General features: G+C 36.1%; 1 protein-coding gene across 1 annotated transcript in view; it reads right to left on the bottom strand.

Moving 5' to 3' along the window:
- Positions 1-1,797: 1,797 nt before the first annotated feature.
- The window catches only part of LOC146997730 (uncharacterized), a 94,765-nt gene continuing 73,385 nt past the window's right edge, over positions 1,798-23,177 (bottom strand). Inside the window, exon 3 of the transcript XR_015040807.1 lies at positions 1,798-4,559. The gene's annotated coding sequence lies outside the window, so the exon portion shown is untranslated. The remainder of the gene's footprint in view (positions 4,560-23,177) is intronic.

Genomic DNA, 23,177 nt, shown 5'->3' with positions numbered 1-23,177 from the left:
ATTATGTGCACATCAGGAGGTATAGGCAATAATGTTGGTAAAAATATTACTAATGATATAAGAAGATTTTTAATTAATTGTGAAGTAAATGAAGAACCTAAGGGCCCGTTTCCAAAAGATAATAACAATTTAGTAGATGTTATTCTAAAATATTGTCACAAGTATTTACAATTTGTAAGTGCACTGTAATTAGGTTAAGATAAGCTTAATGAAAATATGGCATTCAAGGTTAAAAAATACTGTTCGATAGAAAGCGATTTTTGTGAAATGTACATAGTTTTCTTACTTTTTTAATGATTCCTGTAACTGTTGTTACAATAGAAAATTGTTTTCAAAGCTAAAAATCATTAAAGATTATAGGGAAAATGCAACTCGACAAACACTATTAAACAGTTTTCGCTTCTTGCTATCCAGCACGAACAGGTAAGTAAAATGAACCTAAAAATATAATAAATTCTTTCGCCTTAAAGGCATGTAAACGACCACTGTGATTATCTATTTCATAAATGCGTTTATTATTGTGAGTGTAACTCGATTAGAATTTTTTTCTTTTTAATTAGTTATGTTTATTAAAATTGTCCTGTGTGATTTTCTTGTTAATTTATTTTGTTCACTACTAAAATACTCTTGAATGCTTAAAAGCATCAAATAAAACTAAATTATTTGACTAAAATGAATTTTCAATTTACAACTACCTATGTTAGTATGGCATTTATTATCTAAGTATATATATATATGTGTGTGTGTGTGTGTGTGTGTAAGATATAACAAAATATGGTATCTGCTTTAAGAAAATAATTGGCGACCTCAAAATTAACAATTCTGGATTTTATGCTTTCCCCCTAAGTTCATCTGTTTTCCCAAATTCGAGATCTTTCCATGTTATATAACAACCTAAAATTAACCAATAACAGATAAGCTGTACTTATGCATCATACTTAGTATAAATAGTCTTAGCAAAACAACTACATAATTCCTTTTCTTAGCCTCTACCCCGCAAAGAACTCTGAGCCGCTTATGCTGTCCTGCCAAAATGCTTACGTCATACTTTTAAAAACCGTGTACATTGAAATTATTGTGTTCTCACTATGATTAAAAAAAATGTCTTGTCTTCAAAATGATGATTTTTGATATGTGCGAAAATAAAGATTGGTGATTTGTAAAAACCCAGTTTCATCATCTTCGTCTGTACGATTGTATTGTTCGTCTGTACGATTGTATTGATTTGTATTCAACCCTTAGGTCCCAATCACATTATGTTTCGGCTACTCGGGACTTGACGTCGAAAGGGACAATTCTCAGAACCCGCACGATTCCGAGAAACCCACGTAGCTAAGTTACCATTCTTACTTACTACAAAGACTTGAACGCCAAACAGTAATCGATTATCGCTCAAATTGGGATCACGTGATCCTTCAGAAGCAGAACTTTCGTCTGATTGGTTGACTCTATTCGGGGCCCGAGATATTTTCGGTGATGTTTAAAAAAATCCCACTTAGCCGCAACATTATTTCCGTAGTTAGGCGGGACTTCGCTAAGTCCCGTCTAGCAGGGACTGTAGCCATATGTGATAACCTCTTTAGCTATGACGGCTATCGAAAGCTGTTAAAAGTCCCAGTATTTTCTTCTACACCTTAAATTATGACATATATATACACTATAACATTTTGCATATATGTTTGAGAAGAGTTTTGTATATATAATGTGCTAGGAAAATAAACTTAAATAAAAGCAATTTAGTATTTTATTGTAGTAAAAAAAATATGCCAGCTGTTTAATCATAAGCTGGAAAGAAATATTTTTTTATCAGGGAATAAGACAAAATAGTAAATCGAAAGTGCAGAAAAAAGCTCTTAAGTTATATATATAAATACACTGAAGAGCTGTTACATTATGATCACCCTCCTACACTCCTCAAAAGTGAAATTGCAACACCAAGAAAGAATGCACATTGCGTCATGCAAATTGTAGGATCGAGAGTTGAGAGATCGATATGCAAATGATTAAAAAAAACAAACACAAAATCATTATAAATCAATTTATTCAGTATCTAATGTGCCAACCTCGCGCAGCGATACAGGCCACAATCCGGCGAGGCATGGTTTCAGTGAGTTTATTGATGGTTGCCTGAGGTAGCCTTTGCCAAGCCATGGTCCTCGGTTAATTTTACGCCCAATGACATCCCACAGGTGTTCAATGGGATTCAGATCTGTAGAGGCTGCCGGTGAGGGTAGGATGTAAAATCTGGTCAGTCTGTTAAGAATAAGTTGTGCGAAAGGCGGCTTCACATTGTCTTGCTGAATAAAGTGTTGGGTGCGACCAAGGCAAAACAACAGGCTCCACAATTTGTGTGACGTAGATGCCCGCTGTCAAATTGCCGTTAATGTGTACCAGGGGCGTCTTGTGATCGAACATTATGCCACCCCAAACCATAATACCCGGTGCAGGACCGGTGTTACGCTCGGCGAAATGAGCTGTTTCGTAGCGTTCTCCGGGTCGCCGCCATGTCCGTCGACGGCCGTCATTCCTCCACAGACAGAAACGAGATGCAATCTGATGCTAACACCACACCAGGCGTCTAGTCTTGTGTTCAGCAGTCAATGGTACCCCTGTGGCGTAACCCGTGAACGTAAGTGTACTTCGTGCAATCTGTTGCGTATAGTTTGGGTGGACACAGATCCACCTGCTCCTGAAGGCAACCTGCTTCGGATGTCACGTGACGAGGAGAAAGGGTCTCGAAAAGTTGACCGCCGAATACGCCGGTTTGTGTGCTCTGACGTGCACCTATGCGCACCACTTCCTCTTCGACGTACCACCTTCCTGAATCCATCGTGTGACACAACGTTGGGGATGGTACTCACGTTGTATAGCTATTATTGTGCGGAGCGACAAACCAAGTTCATGGAGTTCGATAATACGGTCACGTTTCCCGGTCGTTAACTCATGGTATTGAGCTCCCCGACATCTCAGTCATTTTCTATGCTGCTTCTAAAGTCTCCAGTGCTCCGTAAACCCTCAGATGTTGTCTATGAGAAGACTTAGATTATGTTATACCGAACTATTGTGAAAAGCAACATTACCGGTTCATGAAATCAAGCCCTAAGGCACATGACATAATAAAATCCGGACGTGGGAGCGATCTCAGAAGAGAAAAAGGAGAAGGAGATAAGTACCAAAAAAGAGCAAGACAATCGTATCAGATAAGTTCTCAAGACGTGACGAGCGAGCAGAGTTTTCCAAGAGGATCCAAGTCAATGCAGGTTCAATGACAACAGTAAGAGAAATCCAACAATACTATACTGGCATCAATGACAAACTCTAAAACTACAACACTACATCAATCAATACTACTGAAATACAACACAAATTCACTACAACAACCTGGACTACTAAATTACAACAGATGTTTATGAGAAGGGAAAGTGGCTGACCTTTATAGCCTGCATGTGCGTACTACGTGATCCAATGCGTGTGCAACTTTTATCATTTGCATATTCACCTGAAAACTCTCGCTCCTGAAATTTGCATGACGCCTCGCGCAATCGTTCTTGGTGTTACAATTTCACTTTTGAGGAGTGTATAACAATGGGCTCGCTCAGAAATAAACCACTGCGCATGCGCGTTTGATGTTGGAGTACATAAAGCGGCTATGCATTGTCTTTCCAAAGATGCCACACCCCTTCATGACATTAGGCCATGTGACCAGCTAAACAGAGCCTGACCACACCCGACTATGCATTCCTATCCTCTGCAATTCTCTGCACATGGTTTGAGCTAAAATCTATTGGGAAGAGCCTTGGCTGACGATCTGCATCAGTTGAAGCACAGTAGAATCCATGTTCTGCCATACAATTCGTCGAAGACGACGCCAATCACTCTCTTGGAAAACTGTGCTCGAAACGCAGTTACGTCTTCTATAGAAGGACTGTGGTTTTGATTCCAACTTTTGAAAACCTTTGATATGGCTGCTTTTGAGATTTTCTGTCTTCGAAATCAAGGCCCCTGCTAAATGGTCACCAACAATAAGCCCTTTTTTAAATGATGAAAGATCTGTCGTTTTCCCCATTTTATTTCATTCATGGCGAAGCGCATTCTTACACCTTACTTATACTACCATTCTAACCACGTGTAACCCACGTCATAAAAAAATTGCATACTTCATTCCTAGCACACATTTAAATGAAAATCTCAAAGGTTTCTAATTCATTGGCTACTGTGTGTAACACATATAATTTAAGCTGGCTGCAGATATGCCAGCCGACTTAACCAACCAACAACGTAATGAGACTAAATAAGTTCTGTTGATTCTACACTAGTGCGCAAAATGTAAAAATTAGATTCCCGTTTGCATTTATTATATATGTATACTAAAAACATCAAGGAATGCAAATGTATAAAAGTAGGCAAAGATTTAATCTTAAGTTGTAGACTCTTTTTTAGAAAATTCAGTCGGTTTCCAGGAATTCAGGTTACGCAGATCCTCCATTTTCAGGGTCCAAAAATTGTCATTTATAAGACTCTGTCGATTTTGCAGCAGTCAGTCAGCGTAGGTCCTTCATCTGTAAATTTATAACTTAAGATTAATTTTGTATTTTATATTTAAAATAACAATTTTTAAGGATTGTTTATTGAATTGTTTTAAGTTGATAATTTTGATTTAATATTTTTGTGCATTATCATCTCAGTAACAGGCGTTTGCTTTTTTTCTTTTGCTTCTCCCGTTTCGCCAACCCACTGATGAAGATGCAAAATCCTTTTGCCTTTGTTTATCATATTTTTCGCACTTTTCCATTGTGATAATTTTTGTACGAATTTTGTTTTTACTCAGCGTTGGCTCTAACAGTACTTTAGCATTTTCAAAAAAGAATATATATATATATATATATATATATATATATATATATATATACACTATTTAATTATTTCAATAGTAAACAATATTTTGACTTTACTTAGTTTATGTTTTTAATTTAATAAATATTTCCACTGAATTAATGCAGCTTGTGGCGCATATTTGGGTTTCAATTTTGAACTTATTTTGTCCTTTGTGGAAAGGGTACTTCCGTGTTATCGCAACCATCTTAAAAAAAGTTGCCCAATTTTCAAAAGTCGCCGAACTCGAGCAACCATGCACATAACGGTTCTTTAGGTAACCATATCCATTGCAAGCTGCTATCCGAAAATTCACCGAATCACCTTTTTTCTTCTGCAAAAAAATCGCCAAACTGCACCAAGATGGTTGCACTAATATGTAAATATCGTTTAAAGTATTAGTTTAAATTAAATATATATTTAAAGAATATTGCTAATTTTTTAAAAACTTTATTTTGAGAAATGCATTAAGTATCATAAACAGGCCATAAAATTTAATTCTTAAATAATAATACATCTTGTAAAGGCACATAAAAACCTTAAACAGCAACAATACATAATTATTAAGTGATAAATTGCACATTTTGAATGAAATAATCCTTAAAAGTCTCTAAAATTTCATAAAGCATTAAAATTTATAGATGATTTTTCTCTGGTGCATTATTTTTGCTCATGAGTATCTTTTAATCAAATAGTTTCAGTTTCATTAATTTAATAACAAAACTTTCTTACTCTTATATGCAACTAATTTCCAAAAAATTGTGACAATGAATGCAGTGAAACCTCTCGGAGACGATCGCTATTGATTCCGGCCAATTTTATTCTTCTCTAGAAGTGACCATCTTTGAGAAGTGATATTCCATTCCGAGGTTTTTTTATGTTCTAAAGACAGCAGGTCATTTTCTTGACGTCTGTGAGTGTTAGGAGGGGTGTTTGTGCTCCGGGGAAACCCCGGAATTCCGGGGATTTTGAACTTCGATACCCGGAAATTCCGGGGATCGTCGTTCAAAAGGAAGTAGGAATAATAATGAATTATTTATTTTGATCTGGGTAATTTTGTTTGCTTTGAAAGCAGAAAACGCAAGGTCAGTGTGTGTGGTGAAAACTTTTCCTTTCTTTCTCCAAAGGCAGTGATAATGCGTGAAAAAGGGGAAAAACTTCTTTTTTGTTCTTTCCTTATTGCGAGTTATGACTCATTCCCCCGGTTCTCGGACATTCTCTTCTAGATTCTTTTCGGCAAGTAGGCGCGGCAGAAAAAAAAGGAAGAGACTTCGTTCGACCAGATGTGCGATCACGTGACTCTAGGTTCAAAGGTCTTATCTCTCCTGGCGTGGCGCCAATAAGTAGAGAAGGGGGATTTTTCGCCGTATTAGCTATTTGGCATTGATCGCTTCTCAACTTTTTTTTTTCTCCGCTGTTTAAAATTTTCGTTTCATTTATTGATGCACGTGTAAATTTTTCGTTTCGTTTATTGAAATATTTTTTATTTATATACGCAGGAGAATTTCACTATGAAATTTCTCGATATAAATAGTGATATTATAAAATTAGAAGAAGGTGTCCGGAATGCATTTAGGTGGAATTGGATTGAACGGAGAGATGGTAATGGGGATACCATCGGCACATGGTGCAAGAAAATAAATGTTGCTGGACAAGCATATTGTGTGTTTTGTAACTCACTGCTGAAGTATGGTGGGGAAGGATTCAAGGCTTTCACAAATCATTCTAAAACTGTGACGCACATAAAATATTCAAAGTGCATTAGACATTCAATGACTTTAAGTAATTATGCTAATTCAAAAAATACTGATGACTTACTGGAGACTGATGCTCGGCCATTGGATATAGTGACAAGAAAAGCACGCCAAGAGGTATTAATAACTTCGTTTATCGCCGAGAATTCTCTTTCTTTCAATGTAGCTCTCAATTTAATTGAACTCTGCAAACAGTTGAGCCGCGATCAGACGGCACTAAACTCGTTGGAAATGTCCAGGACTACTGCATGTTATAAGATGAAATATGGGCTCGCAAAAACTATTAAGGAAAATATCATTAAAACTTTAAAGGAGACTCCATTTTCTCTAAATTTGGATGAAAGTACTAGCAATGCTCAAGAAAGTATACTGGCAATATTGGTGCAGTTTTATGACAACAATCAAAATGAAGTTGTAGTTCATCATTTTGCATCTCTAAAGATGGAATCTTGTAATTCAGAAGCTGTTTTTAAAGCAAATGTTAATACTATTGAAGATAATAATATTCCATGGGCAAACTTAATTAGTGTATTAATGGACTCATGTAACACCATGCGTGAAAAAAAAAAGGGTGTTGAAACCAGACTACGATCAAACAAAGCATCCCACTTATTAGATATTGATGGTGACACATGTCACACAGCTAATAACTGTGCAAAAAAATTTGCTTCATGTTTTAGTAGATACTTAGAAGATTTGTTTGATGACATCTATTTTGATATGAAAAGCTGCAGTAAAAGAGAAAATTTTTTCAAAATCTGTGAATCCCTTGCCATTAAAAAACTTAAGCCCTTGAAGAGACCAGACCATAGGTGGGTGTACATTTTATGTGTTTTAGAAAGAATCAAAGATCTGTGGGATGCTCTTATTGCATTTTATTTTCACTACTTGGATAAAACTGATAAAGGGGATTATTTTTCTTATGTTGAAACTGTATACAATAAAAGAAATATTTCTGCAGCTCAGAAAAAATTGTTGAAGAGGTGTATTCTTGCTTGCATTCCCAACAACTCACAAAGGATGCTTTAGCTCGAAAAAAAAAGAATACTAAATGGGTTATTTGTTATGCAGAACAAAACTTTATTGCATATGGCATTATATTCAGCAGTATTACCAGAGTTCAACACATATATTAAATTATTTGAAACAAAAAAACCAATGCTTCATTTAATACATTCCAGTATTTATAAATTGATGGCAAAATTTTTCTCTTTTTTTTTATGAAGCCAGAAAATATAGAGTGCACATCTTATAATGATTTATTAAAGGTTGATGTCACAAATCCAGAATTCCATTAACCTAGCAAAGTAATATTTACTGGTGCAGAAGCTTCCACTCTCCTGAAGAAATTATCAAAAAATCATCCAATAGCAAAAGAATTCCAAATTTCTCTGATGAAAGCTTATACTTATACAGCACAGCATATGAAACAGAAATTACCCCTTAAAAATTCATATCTACTCGTAATTAGTTTTACAGCTTTTAGATCCAGAGCTAAGAGGTAAAACCAGTACAATATTAGCTTTTGAAAAATTATCATCTTTTATGTCCCATATTTTTAGTGATAATGAAAAGTCAAAAGTAGAAGCTGAAATAAGGTTATACCAGAGTGATATTGATATCAGCAAAGAAATGCTCTACACATCTGATGAAAGTGGAAATCAAGTCAAGTGTACAATTGATAAATATTGATCTAAAGTTTTTAATTTAAAAGATGATTTCCCAAATGATTATAAGTATCCTACATTGGCTAAATTGGTCAAAGCCTGCCTTAGCTGCTTCCATGGCCCATTAGTGGAAAGTGCATTCAACTTAATGGATACACTTATCACTGACTATAGAACCTCTCTTAAGATTGATTCCCTAGATGCAGTGCAGACTATTAAATATGATTTAATGGCTGCTAAAGAAACCTCATGTGAAAAATATGGCTCAAAAAATCCAATGACTGATCCAATTCACAAAGATCTCTTACTGAATATGAACAGAAGTTGGAAAACATATCAAGAGGACTTAAAAACATTTATTTCAGGTGAGTCACCTATAAAAGTCTCTGAAAAACCTTCTACATTAGCAGAAAAGCAAAGTGCTTCTACCTCTGCATGTGCAGTTCTCGAGGAAATTTCTTCAACTGTAAATGAGGAAAATAAAAGTCAACTTTTCTGCAATTATGAAGTTCACCACAAAAGAAAGACAAGCCCACAAACATCAGAAAATAAAAAAAAAGCTGCAGAAATTAGATAATTTTTTTAAAGAATTAATTCAGGTAATTTAAAATATTTACATAAAATGTAGTAGTTTATATGTTTGAAAATTTATGGTTATTAATTTTGCAAAAAAAGTAATTCATTGAACTTTTATAATTAGGTCATTCAATACTTCATAATTGTAATTTTTCATTTCTCTCCCCCCCTTCTCGAAACTCCAAAATGTCGGTAGTAAGTCCGTAAAAGTTTCAGGGGATTTTTTGGGGTCCCACAAACAACCCTTGTGTTAGTCGCGTGTAATGATTTTACTGTACCATGAAATCTGCTTAACACTGTAGAGAGTCAGACATTACCAGAGAAGGAAACATGAAAAACTAGCTCTCGCCGGGTTTCGACTCATGCATTTTTCCATTCGCTAGCTGAACTTGAGAATAGAAAGGTTGTAAGGATTCTGTTATCTAACAGTTAAATTTTAAGTTAAAACTACTTTCCTATCCTTTCTTAATTTGAAGCTTACGATTTCTGGCCAGAACGTATTTTTAGAATCGTGTTTGAATGCAAATGAGGAGAAGTATTTAACTGTGAAGTCCTATTGACTTCGATAGAGAACCAGTGATTCTAAGCGCGCGTTCGCCTTTTTAGGCTACTCTCTCTCTCTCTCTTAAGCTATTATTACTTTAGGCCCTTAATAGCTTCGCCGTTATTTAGCATTAAAGGGCCAACTCTGTTAGAATCTTGATAGCTTCGGCTATATCTTTTTAGTTAAGATAAGTTAAGTTTTAGTTCTAGTTTCAAGTTCCACTCGAGTCCAAGCCCGAGTGGAGGCTTTATTATAAAACTCCAAGAAGTTCTATTAAACTTTATTGGAATAATAAAGGGTTATTTCACCCTTCGTACGTTTTCTCTGTCTCACGAACTCAGGCGATTATTCGCATATCAATTCTTAAGATTCCTCAACTTTAACTGTAACTTTAAAGTACACAGGTTAGAATCTTACAAGGTCATTTACAATAACGAGAGCATGCAAGTGAATGTGATAATTTGTTATAAAATAACCATTGACGGTTCTGGATGATTTTGGTTTTCTTTTGATTTTGGTTTGTTCTATGGATGTGATAATTAAAGGTAATGGTCAGTGTGAAAGTTTACTTGTGTTCTAAGAATACTGATTCAATTGCAGAAGCGATTACCAAGCGCAGTTTCGCTGTGGTTCTTGAGCGCTTTGTTGCAGATCTGTGATTCGAGCCTTAGAAACAGACAATTTTTTTCAGGGCCGTAGTACACAAACGATATTTTTCTTACAGATTTTTAACACATAGCCTGCGCGAACCAAGCGATGCAATGAAACTTCCCTGTGACCGCCCACGGTTTCAGGCGAATTTCATCTTCTTCGTTTGTAGGTAGCGTTAAAGAGGCTTCACTATATGTATAAATTATACAAATGCTAAAAACACCCCATCTGTTAATTTACAACTGCAATCAATCAACCTTTGTACACCACTCCTGCTTCACGAAGAAGCAATTGTGGGATTGCTAACCTTGTTGGGCAGGTGAGTCATGATTTGTGATTAATGACTTGGTCGCCTTGGCAGTAATTTCTTTGATAAGTTTGTTTTAATCAATAAATAAGTAAAGAATATATTTTATATAGAAAATGGATTTTTTTAACACACTCGCAAACATAATACCATATGAATATAACGTTTGGGCATTTATGTAGTAATATATAATTTATGTAGTAATACACAATTTATGTAGTAATGTACAATTTATGTACTAATATACAATTTATGTAGTAATATGCATACAGTGTATGCAGCAATGTACAATAGTGTCTGAATAATGAGACCAAAATTATTCAAAATTTGACAATTTTTTAACATTTTCTGATGCTTTTTGCATTTAAATTTGAAGCATATTATTATTATAAAGTATAATGCGTGTAGTCTCATATAACTATTTTTGACAAAATATTAAATTTTACTGTTGTCATGACGTGATGACCATGCATGCGCAGTTTAGCCGAACGGCCTGCAACGCCTCTCTCTCATGTGGCTTACTACAGAAGAGTAGTTAGTAGCGAAGTAACGAAGGTAACATGCTGTATGCCAGCGTGGATGAAAATACGCAGTTATACTTTTGTGTTAATCGTTTCTTTTTATTATTTTGTTCGTGTGTTAATAAAGTCTTTGTGCCGTTAAATGTTTGGCTTTATGCAATGCCCACATTACGATACGTCTACAGTAGAAATTAAATATATATCCAGAACCTACACGGCCTAGAAGCAGGATATGACAGTGGTGTCAGAAAAGGAGGATATCTCATTCTTCAAAGTTCACGGGTAAACGCGTAAGTGAATCTTCAGAAACGTAAGAAGTACTTTGTTCAATTTGTTTTGTGGTAAAGTGAAATTCAAGGTTACAAAAATGGCTGAAGAGCTAACGAAATCTAAGAAAGAACGGAAAGTTATTCGTTCAGCCATTACTAAAGTAACAAATTCTATTGAATCATTAATTGCAGCCGGTAACCTTGAAGACCTCGAAGAATCACTGGAAATGTGAAAGTGCCTTGGAATACGAAGAAAAGATTGCGAAATGGAGCTTTAGAGGGAAAAAATTATTGAAAGAAAAAAGGAAATGGCTCTAGTGTAGAATTGGGTGCCTCTTCGATTCGCAACAATTTTTTGTAAAATTTTGGCGATGAAATCTCATTTCTGGTTACCAAGATGGTTTAACTTTGCTTTAGCCTCCTGATTTTTTTTAAATAAAAATAGATTGATATGTACATGGACAAATTTAAAGCAGTGCGCAATGCCTAGTTTGTGCATTTCTAGGATGTTAAGTGAAAACAGATTGATGTGTACATGGACATAGAGTTTATGCAATTCTTTGAATTCTTATTTTGGTTTTGCGTAGCGGCCATCTTGAAATTGTGTAATCTTGGCGTCAAAAATGAATCGCCAAAAAACAAGGGGCACTCAATTGTAAACTTTTACCAAAGAAATAGCAATAATTCGCTAGTTTCTAATGGTTCTTCTAATGATAGTAGCAATTTATCTATTTCTGGTGTCGATAAAAGTTCTGATTATAATGTTAAATTGCCAAAGATTATGATTGATAAATTTTATGAAAACGCTGAAGTGTGGCAAACATTTTACAATTCTTTTGACACGGCAATAAATCAAAACGAAAAACTATCTAAAGTGGATAAGTTTAATTACTTGCTTAGCCTGTTAGGCGGTGCAGCTTTAAAAACAATAGAAGGCTTTTCTTTATCTCCAGAAAACTACGACGAGGCTTTTAAAATTCTTAAAGAGAGATATGGTCGAAAAGATCTCCTTATTAATTCTTACTTGCATAAACTTTTAAATTAACGGCCGGTCCGAAGTTCTAATGACATTAATTCTTTGAGAGAATTGTATGACACCTGCAACGTACAAGTAAGGACACTAAATTTGATAGGGGTCAAAACCGAATCGTATGGAAATTTACTATACCCTTTGTTAATGAAATACATACCTCAGGATATAACGCTTGATTTTGCTCGTCAAAACGCAGATGAGGGAAATTTTAATGTCGACGACCTCATGAAATTTCTAAAACGGAAAACTGAAAGTCGCGAACGAACTTCATTAAATTAATTTTATTCTAAGAGTTAGGCTAATTCTCTTGGAAGGCATTCTCAACCCAATGAAAAGCGAAACAACTTCCACACTCGGAATTCATTCAACGCCAACAAATTTGGCGCCAGCTATTCCCCTAATGTAAGCAAAATTGCAGTTGTTCGAACTTTCCCTTGCTTATGTTGTGAAAGCGAAAATCATGTTTCGGAAAAATATGTTATGTTTCCGGAAAAAAGGAAAAAGAGTTTAAAGGCTTCTAATCGGTGCTTTCTTTGTTTCGAAAGGAACTGTAGAACAAAAAATTGTCCTTTTCAATTAAATTATTCAAAATAAAATTCTAAGTATCATAATATACTGTTGCATGAAGATAAGGAAAGGGTTGCTAAGGAAGAAAGTAAGAATAATTCTAACGCCGTAACAGCAAAGATTTCTTCTAAATATTTTACTGCGAATCAAGAAGTTAAGGAATTAATAGATGACTTGCCAACCGTCAAACTTATATGTGATGGTAAATTAATTAATGCAGTAGCAGATACAGGCACGCAATTAACCGTTGTCAAGGCTGACATTGTACCAGAAAAATACCGTACGCCACATGGAAGTGTTATCCTCACGTCAGCTTTCGGACAAGCTTTAAAAGCTCCTCTCATTAACCTACCTTTGGTAATGTATTCTGATAAATTTATGTCACCTATTTTTATAACATGTGCAATGGTGGATAAGTTATGTAATGATTTACTCTTGCCGTTAAGTGCTTTTAATGAGTTAAGGGGAGATGATAAAAGAAAGTTTAATTCTGAATGTAAACATTACTAATGATAGTTTCGTTGAAATGCCTTTTCATGAAACTGAAAATTTTGACGAAATACTTAATCATGATAGGGACAACCTAATTAATGAAAAATGTAATGAAACTGTTGAGAAGATAATAGAATGTTGTGCTATTGTATATGAAGATACAGGTAAGGATGATTCCAAAGATAGCACGAGACACGATCAATGTGTTTCGGATTCAGAACTGTTTCGAGTGCAACAAATGAATGACCCATCTTTAATTTTAAATGCCTGATTTGTATTGTCTCGTTTATATGATAACTGCTTATGTGAAAGATTTAAGTTCGAAATTTTCATGAATGTAATTTTGTTTTGTTTCAAGAAATGTTTATGTGTGGATTTGACAGGTCATTGAAAGACGCAATCAAATCTTTTAGAGGGGAGGTGTCATGACGTGATGACCACGCATGCGCAGTTTAGCCGAACGGCCTGCAACGCCTCTCTCTCATGTGACTTACTAGAGAAGCGTAGGTAGTTAGTAGCGAAGCAACGAAGGTAACATGCTGTATGCCGGCGTGGATGAAAATACGCAGTTATACTTTTGTGTTAATCGTTTGTTCTTATTATTTTGTTCGTGTGTTAATAAAGTCTTTGTGCCGTTAAATGTTTGGCTTTATGCAATGCCCACATTACGGTACGTCTACGGTAGAAATTAAATATATATCCAGAACCTACACGCCCAAGAAGCAGGACATGACAACTGTTAATAACAAAACACTACGGCGAATATTCTTTTTCAGATAGGAATACACTTCGTTTGAAAATGGAGTGTCAAAGATCAAAAGCTTTACATATGAAAATTTAAAATCAGTCTCACCATTTTCTTTCAAAATGATATGCAGTCACTTTACAGGTGATAAAAAAAGTCCGTACGTAACACTGTTATTTCGGAATAAAAAGTTCCAAACTGTGCATGTTAGTTCTGTCTGTCGTAAAAGTGGATGTACCACACTGAATAAAAATTGTTGTAGAATTTTCATTCGTAATGTTATCTCATTAAATATAACTCTATGAGGAAAAAAGACCAATGAAAATGGCCAGCTACAATGTACCAGTTCCACATGTAGAGCATTACGTAATTATTGTGAATCGACATGCAGAAAATGCAACGGCGTGCAGTAATTATCAGCTATATGTCGTCGAATATATATAACAGGGTTGGCCAAACTCCATGTAAGTAAGAGCCGCACGTTTGAATTCAGAAATGTTTGAAAGCCGCATCTAGATTTTCTAAAAGGCACAAGTTCATATTTACATCATTATAGAAATAGTGGAGGAGGTTTAAAATAGAAAGAAATCCCTGATAAATTTGTAAAAAGAGTCTAAACTAATTAATTACTTCTTTTGGGACACTGAATAGTTTTAGCTTACCATATTTCATACATATAATTTATATGCACGAGCCGCACAAATTGCCTGAGAGAGTCGTATCAGGCTCGTGAGCCGCACTTTGGCCACCCCTGATATATAATTTACAGAATTCATTGCTTTTACTAAGTATAGCTCTAAAATTATTTTATAATGTTTCATAGCATTACTGTTTAGTGTGTTATTAGTAAATAATATGCTTCCTCAAAATTTTCCATATGCTTTGAGTTGCTTAGTCGCATACTTCACTCATCGCTATTGTACTTGGGTTTGGATTGAGCAATGAAAAAATCTGCTTCCAGAATCACTGGAATATCAAAAATCCAAGCATGCTTCCAAACTCAGAGCGTGCTGCAACTTTTACTAGTCTCTCTGAGATGACCTAACATTTTAAAAATTGTACTGTCTTTTGAAATGAAATTAAAAATAAAACATTGGGCGCATGGTCTAGTAGCATCTCTTGCGGTGCGATTAAAGTCACCATAACCTATTGTCATCTCACTATCTGATTGTCACTGATCACACGAGTAGCACACCATCAAAAGCTTTGAGATGATTTGCATACCTCATTCCCTACGGGGTCGACGTAAAGAACTCTGTTAAGCTACTGGCTAGGATCTGTACTAGACAGTCTCGGCCACGGGGGTATACAAATTACTAACATAATGTTCTAAAGGCTCCGGAAAGATAACTTATTGGTCGGCCCGTGGGTCTGGCAAGTTCTAGAGCTCAATGCTCTAGTAGCTCGGGGTGGCGCCCCGAGTTCTGCCTGGGGGTGGCGAACCCGTGTGACTGGCAGGTAGCAAATAGACGACCAGTGTCGCCCTAGGGCCTGTATCTTGTTAGGTGCGATGGTGCCAAACCTTCCAATGTGCGAAAACAGGGCTTGAACCCCTGGGCCTGATTTGGCGGGGGTGCGGACTCATAGTGCCCTTCTATTGTGGAAGAACGAGAAATACCCAATAAGTTAAGTTGCATATCTCATGCTGCAAGTATTGTGCTTTATCACACAAGTGATTAACCTTTTCTTGTGGGCTGCAAAGACTAATTTTTTTTTAATTGAAGCCATTTTTTTCAGTTATTCAAGAACAGAAAAACAAATCGACAGGATCTGCTATTTCCTGCTTAGCATTAAGTAGCAAATTTTAAATCTCCGCAATAAACTAAATTTCTTTGAGTCTTATTTAATATAGTGAACGCGTGGGATGTATATGTCCCAGCCCTCAGAAAAGGTTAACAATAGGCTCGGCTATTCGTATTGAAGTATAGTGTTTAATCATAAGTTTAATGTGGATACAGGCCAACTGCACTAACATATTTCTGTCCTCACATTTGACAGGACAGGAATAAGCATACTAGACACCCAGAACTTTACCCATATGGTGATACAGGTACTGTCCCCGTTATGTTACTGATCCAGCGAAGCATTCTACTGAAGCTCCGTCCAAACTCTCTAAACATTTACATGCAGTTATTAACTTAGAAGCCAAACAATAAAAATCAGCGTTATATTTTCAAATTTTCACAGGACTAGTTTTGATGGTTTTACCGAACCTTCATCCTCAGCTGCAAAAGCACAAATGGATCCACAAAGCACAAAGCAATGCATTTGTGCTTTTGCAGCTGAGGCTGATGGTTCGGTAAAAACCATCGAAACTAGTCCTGTGAAAATTTGAAAATATAACGCTGATTTTTGTTGTTGGGCTTCTAAGTTAATATTTGTTCTGCGTGTTATTGTATCTTAATTATGCAGTTATTATTTAGAAGTTGGTTTTGGTGTATTTAATTACGGCAAAGCACACTAGGGCTATCTGCCTAAGAGGAGGGATGCCTTCGTGGAGGACTTTCTAAGGGAAACTGACTCGTATGCACGTTACACATGGGGAAAACCACGAAAACACCCATGCAGCCAGCCCGTTCGCGGGATTCGAACCTCGGACCGAACTACCAGTGTTCAGCGACTTTACCGCTCGGCCGCTGGTGGGCTAGTATTTAGAAGAATTTATTTACTAATATAAAGACTTTTTCGTAACTACATCTTGGAAACTCGGGTTTATTTGCAGTTTGTCTAACGCTGTGATATTCTTGTCTGACAGGTGACAAGTGAGAGCAGATCCGGACACCCAGGCGACGTACAAGGACTATTTGGGTATAGTCCGAAATCTGCAGCTGTACAATGCTGGAAACCACACATCCGTATGTTTCGGAAGAACAACTGTTTGGAACAATTTTTCTGCTTTGTTACAACAGCCAATCACCACAGATCACTTTGGGGTTAACACAGAGGAAACTGGTTCTCTATTACAAACAAGCTGATAGTATTCGAAGCTAGCTGAGAGCAATAGCTGATTGGTTGAAAACGAACAACTTGTAATTTTTTTCGAAAGAAAGGAAGAAATCGCGCGTCTTTCTTTCAACAGTAAACCAGGCAGAAAAATTGTCCGAAACAGTTGTTCGTGTGAAACAAATGCATGTGTGATATGGGCCTTAGAAGCGCGGCGTCGAGAGCTTAATAGAAACGTTTGCTGATACTGTATACTGAAATTTGAGAATTATTCTTGTGTGACAGAAATATTGTTACGAATTTGGTATTTAAAAAGCTAATGTTAGTTCAATTATAAATTAAATGGTTTTATTTCCCGCGCAGTGCAGCGCGTGACGAATAGTAAAAGAAAGCTAAGCAGGAAAATTGAAAATACAAGAGCGCGTGCATTAAACATTTAATAAATATCTCTTTTTGATTTTGAGAAAGTACTAGAAAATTTTCGCGCGCTATTTTAAAATCTTATAAAAGGAGGAAAACCTCTCAGTTCGTAGTAGTTATTTAGTTTGTTGTTGTTTAGAAAACTGCTCTTGTTGACTGTAGCGAATTCGCGGATTAGCTTTCTCTAGCTGTTTTGAATTAAGTTCTTTTGAACGTTTGAGTAGTTAGAAGATAACTACTGTGAGATATTGTAAAACTGAAAGAATATCTGAGGGAATTTAAGCATTTTGTGATAATAATGAATTTTTTTGTTCATTTTTCATCGGACTTATTCAATCGTTTCGTAACGAACCCATACGCACGCAGCAGTTTTTGGTGTCAGAAGTGGGATTTGAATGCCAATAACAAGAGCGATTGAAGACCAGTTAAGGCAGTTGATATCATCCTTCGCCTCGTTTAAGGAAGAAATGAAAGCGGGACAAGAAGAAATGAAAGAAGAGATGGAATCCAGCCAGGAAAAGATGGAAGCTGGTCAAGCATCATTTAAAGAAGACATGAAAGAAGCTGTTAAAGCAAAAATGAAATTAGGCCAAGAATCCGTTAAAAACGAGATGAAAGCTGTTAAGGAAGAGATCCCGTGCATAATAGAAAACAAATTTGATTTTATGGAAGGCAGAATAGACGCCGTTGAAAATAAAGTTGGAGAAATTCAAGAGAGAGTTTCTGCTGTGGAGCAACAAATCGAAGGAAGAGTTTCAGCCGTCCAACATCGAATCGAACAACAAATTGAAGAAAAAGTATATGTCGTCCAAGAACATATCGAACAACAAATTGATGACAGGGTTTCTGCAGTTGCCAGAGAAGTTGATAATTTAAAGAAATTCGTAGCGACGGCAGAGAGCAATTCATATGGTTTAAAATTTCTACCGATGCCTGCTCGTCCATCTCTGAAGCTATCCACATATGATGGGAATACATCCTGGCAAGTGTATAAAACCCAATTTTCTATAGTTGCGGAAGCGAATGGATGGGATTCCCAAGCTAAGGTCTGTCATCTCGCCGCTTCCCTGAGAGCAGACGCAGCGGATATCCTGCAGACGCTTCCCGAAAACCAGAGATTAGACTTTGAAGCTCTATCTGGCGCTTTGGGAAAAAGTGTTTGAAAGACTATAGCAGGCTTCAACTAAAATCCCGTCAACAGAAGCCCACTGAAACACTTCAGGAGCTCGCCACGGATGTTGAAAGGCTGTCACATCACGCCTTTTCGGAGTGCCCGACAGAAATAAGAGAAATCCTATCGCTGCAATATTTCATCGACGGCATCCGGGATCCTGAAATACAGAAAGCTCTGCGAATGGCGGATGTTAAAGATGCAAAAAGCACTCTGTTGTACGCCTTGAAATTGGATGCAGCCCAGCAAGCAACTAGTATAGATCGCTACACAGTCAGAGCTGTGCTAGTCCACGAGCCAGTGGATCAACTGATGGCTCGTCTAGATGATTTAGCCAGAGAAGTCAATGCTTTGATACGGAGTAGCAGTGAGAACAAAGTGGCTCTAAGGTGTTGGAGATGTGGTTCTGAAGGTCACCTGCGACGGAATTGCAGAACACCCCGGGCTACGGAAAATAAAACAGATGATTTTACGAGACACGTCAGTGGCTTCAGACGGAACAGAAGTGAAAAGAAACCAGTTCTAAAGTGCTGGAACTGCGGTGTTGAAGGCCACGCTGGAAGGAACTGCAGAGCACCCCAAAGCACGGAAAATATGACAAATGAGTTGAACAGACAATTAAATGCCATCGGACGAAAAAGGAGTGACAAGAAACGAAAGTGCTGGAACTGTGGAGCTGAAGGCCATGTGCGAAGGAACTGCACAACACCCCGGAGCACGGAAATTGAGATCAATTCTCAGCAACCACGGAGGAAACAAATTAATGACCATATCAAGGAACGGAGGTTGCCAGATAATGAAAAACCTTGTTTTAAAGCACTCAAGATTTCTACGGTGAGTGGCAGCAGTAACGGACTGTCCATCAATGGGCATATCGATGGAGTTCCTTGCAATATGATCATTGACTCAGGAGCTAATGTTACGATCATTAGGAAAGATTTAGCTGAACAGTTTAAAGATAAACTTATTTGGACGCCATCCTGTGTTAACCTTCAGACTGCGTCTGGTGATAAGATCGACATAGCTGGGAAGTTAAACGTTTGGAAGTGCCGCCTACCATCACACGGCATATGTGGCGGATATTACAGATCCATGCATACTCGGATTGGACTTTTTAAGGAAATAGAATTTTTCCTTAGACTTCAAAAACAATAAGCTGTTCTCAGCATCTGAAGACATGACGATCCATCTTCAAAAGGAATCATCGCCTGGAAACGCCGACGTCTCATGTGAAAGACCCTACTCAGAAAGCTGCCGAAATCCTACTAGGGTCGGAGAGAAACACCAGGCTACCGGGTATTCACCATCACAGATGCTCTCCGGTCGAGACCTACGTCTGCCTTGTGACCGCCTGTTTGATCGCCATACGGATGCGCGTTCATCGTCTGAAGAACACATCCAAGATGTCCAGGGCCGTTTTGAAGTGATGCACCGTTCTGAACGAAAGCGAGTGAACTTGGCGACGGAGAAAGTGAAGACCAGATACAACGCGAGAGCTACTGGACATAGATTCAACAAAGGAGACAAGGTGTGATTGTGGACCCCGATTCGACGAAAAGGAGTCAGGCCTGAATTACAGTCGCCTTGGGATGGTCCGCACACAGTCCTAAACAGGCTGAATGACCTCGTAGTTCGGATCCGTAAGTCTTCGAACTGTGAACCTAAAGTCGTTCATTACGACAGGTTAGCTCATTACTATGGCCATAGTACGTAATGTAAATAATTGTAAATAGTGTAAGACCATGGTCCTTTTTGTTTCTAAATGTGTATTTAGTATTTGATTTGTATTTGATAGCATTTGATTTGTTTTATTTGCATTTATTGTTCATGTTGTTTATTATTGTAATGTAATGCTTATTATTGTATTCATGCCTTAGTTGTAAGTTTGGCTTCCTGTCCAGGGATTGTACTGCCCGGGACGTGCAGTCCTTGGGAAGGGGGCAGTGTTACGAATTTGGTATTTAAAAATTTCTAATGTTAGTTCAATTATAAATTAAATGGTTTTATTTCCCGCGCAGTGCAGCGCGTGACGAATAGTAAAAGAAAGCTAAGCCGGAAAATTGAAAATACAAGAGCGCGTGCATTAAACATTTAATAAATATCTCTTTTTGATTTCGAGAAAGTACTAGAAAATTCTCGCGCGCTATTTTAAAATCTTATAAAAGGAGGAAAACCTCTCAGTTCGTAGTAGTTATTTAGTTTGTTGTTGTTTAGAAAACTGCTCTTGTTGACTGTAGCGAATTCGCGGATTAGCTTTCTCTAGCTGTTTTGAATTAAGTTCTTTTGAACGTTTGAGTAGTTAGAAGATAACTACTGTGAGATATTGTAAAACTGAAAGAATATCTGAAGGATTTAAGCATTTTGTGATAATAATAAATTTTTTTGTTCATTTTTCATCGGACTTATGCATTCATTTCGTAACGAACCCGTACGCACGCAACAATATCATAAAATATGACAAAAATTCGTCTATAGCTAGACTTGTGTTAAAACTATATCTTCTAAGATCGATTTAAATCTGATGGCGAATAATTAAGAATTATTAAGCGTTAATGCCTACTTGTAGTAATTAGATGATTCTATTCAGTTTATAAGTAACCATTTTCTTTTGTCTCGCTTTGTTCCAAAGTTAATTTTGATGATGTTCTTAATTTTTCTCTGAGAACAAACACTGCAATAGCTTTTATTCAATCGTACGTATCCACTTTATTACAGATAAACCTGATATATGTGGAAATTGGGCTCATTTATTTCAAAATAAATGTCCTCTCATTTGAACCATATATATATATATATATATATATATACATAAACAACATGCCTTATTCTTTTTAAATAAATCATAATTTTATCTCTATAAATCTGTAATATAAAATGTTGAAGAGTTTTACCAGAATATTATACATATATACATAAAACACACGGAAGTAAATGTGGGACCCAAATTTATCTAAATTACAAAATTAAAATTTTAATTACTTATTGATATATTAGTGAAGTCCCATAAGTGAGCTGTTAGCTATTATACAAAATGAAGAATTCGTGTGATTAAAAATTATTACATTTGGAAAAACATAGATAATATTGGGTCAATATTTCTGTATAGGAAGATGAATATAACTATTTAAATACGTAATGCAAAGAAATTTTTAATTTAAAATAAATCAAAGGACCAAATACATTTTGAAAAAACTGTGTTATATGTCGTTCTTTAGCAACGAAAGTGAAGCTACACAAAAGTATAGTTTCGAATATCTCAAGTCAACATACTCTATCTATACAGAAAAGCAGGAGGAAAGGGAAAAAAGAGCAAAATTTTTCAGTAATTATTTTTATGAGGACAAATTGATGTTTAAAACTGGAACTGGAGTCATTAATCTAAAGGGATGCTGTCATGGAAAATAATGACAAATGCAGAAAAGTTCTGGTAAATTTTAAAGATATCTGATAAATGCGAAATAATGTTGAACAAAGTTTAGCTCTCAGTTTCTTAGCTGAAGAAATTTTTGAATGCTTTTAGGCAAAAAAAAAAAAAAAAAAAAATTCAAGAATGGAAGAACAAAGATAAATGATGAATGGCATATAAATAGATTGACAATATGCTTCGTTTTAAACAAGGCAGTAGAATTTGGCTTAAATATCACGCTGAATAACAATCAAAAACAAAGTCCAGCATTAAGGTAGAAGAAGGTAGTTCAAAAACTATCGAAACTAGTACTGCAAAAAATTTTTAAAACTTTACGCTGATTCGTAATGTTGGACTTTGTTTTTTGATTGAAGGCAGTGGAATTTCATTCCTCTGCCCCTGTGTTCTATCGTTTTAGTGCAAATTTTACTTTATTGCCGTTTTCGTAAATATTTTGAAGTATGCTTAAATGCTGGTCAGTCATATCCTATAAATAAGTTTGTGTCGATTGGTGCCAGTTAATTTTCTGTAAGGATGCTCTGATCGAGATCATCAAGTAACGGAAAAATACACGTTAGCAACACTCAAGTGTCTTGCATGCTGCATTTGTTAAATATTTGCATACATGAAATGCATTAAATATTATTTCGCGCGTTTGCTAGATACGACGTTCTCATGCCATAAACTCTTTTTGTTTTACATCTTCACCCTTCTATGACCATAAATTAAAAATATCATTTAGACGAATATATGCATACAAAGATAATCTTCAAAGAAAAATCAAAGTGAATCTTTAGTTGGTTTACGAAATTGGCGGTTATTTGTAAAACATTTATTAGCCGGCAATTGCAAAAGCTATAATCAATAAAATAGGGTAGCATATTTCAGTACTGAAAGTAAAAATTTGTCGCCCACTATTATTTAAATGTCGCCAACAACTGCCAAATGTCCTGTAACGCTAACTGAATATTAATCCTCTGATGACTGCTAGATTTTTTAACAAAACTGCTTCAAAAACTGCTTATTTTTTATTTTGAAATTTACTTATCAATTTACGAATTTTACGCAAATACATGAAATTTGATAGACAACCAAGACCATCTGTTGAACAAATATGATTTAAAGTCTATATACTGATAAAATCCATTACTGACGTTTAAATATTAAAATGGCGTCATACGCTTTTAATACGGGTAAGAAATGCTTACCCGTGGATATTGCGGAATGGAAAACCATACT

Source organism: Stegodyphus dumicola, chromosome 4 (assembly GCF_044657685.1).
Source record: "Stegodyphus dumicola isolate Sdum_Otavi_A_Nest chromosome 4, ASM4465768v1".
Lineage (NCBI taxonomy): Eukaryota > Metazoa > Arthropoda > Arachnida > Araneae > Eresidae > Stegodyphus > Stegodyphus dumicola.
This window is presented reverse-complemented; position numbering and strand designations above follow the sequence as displayed.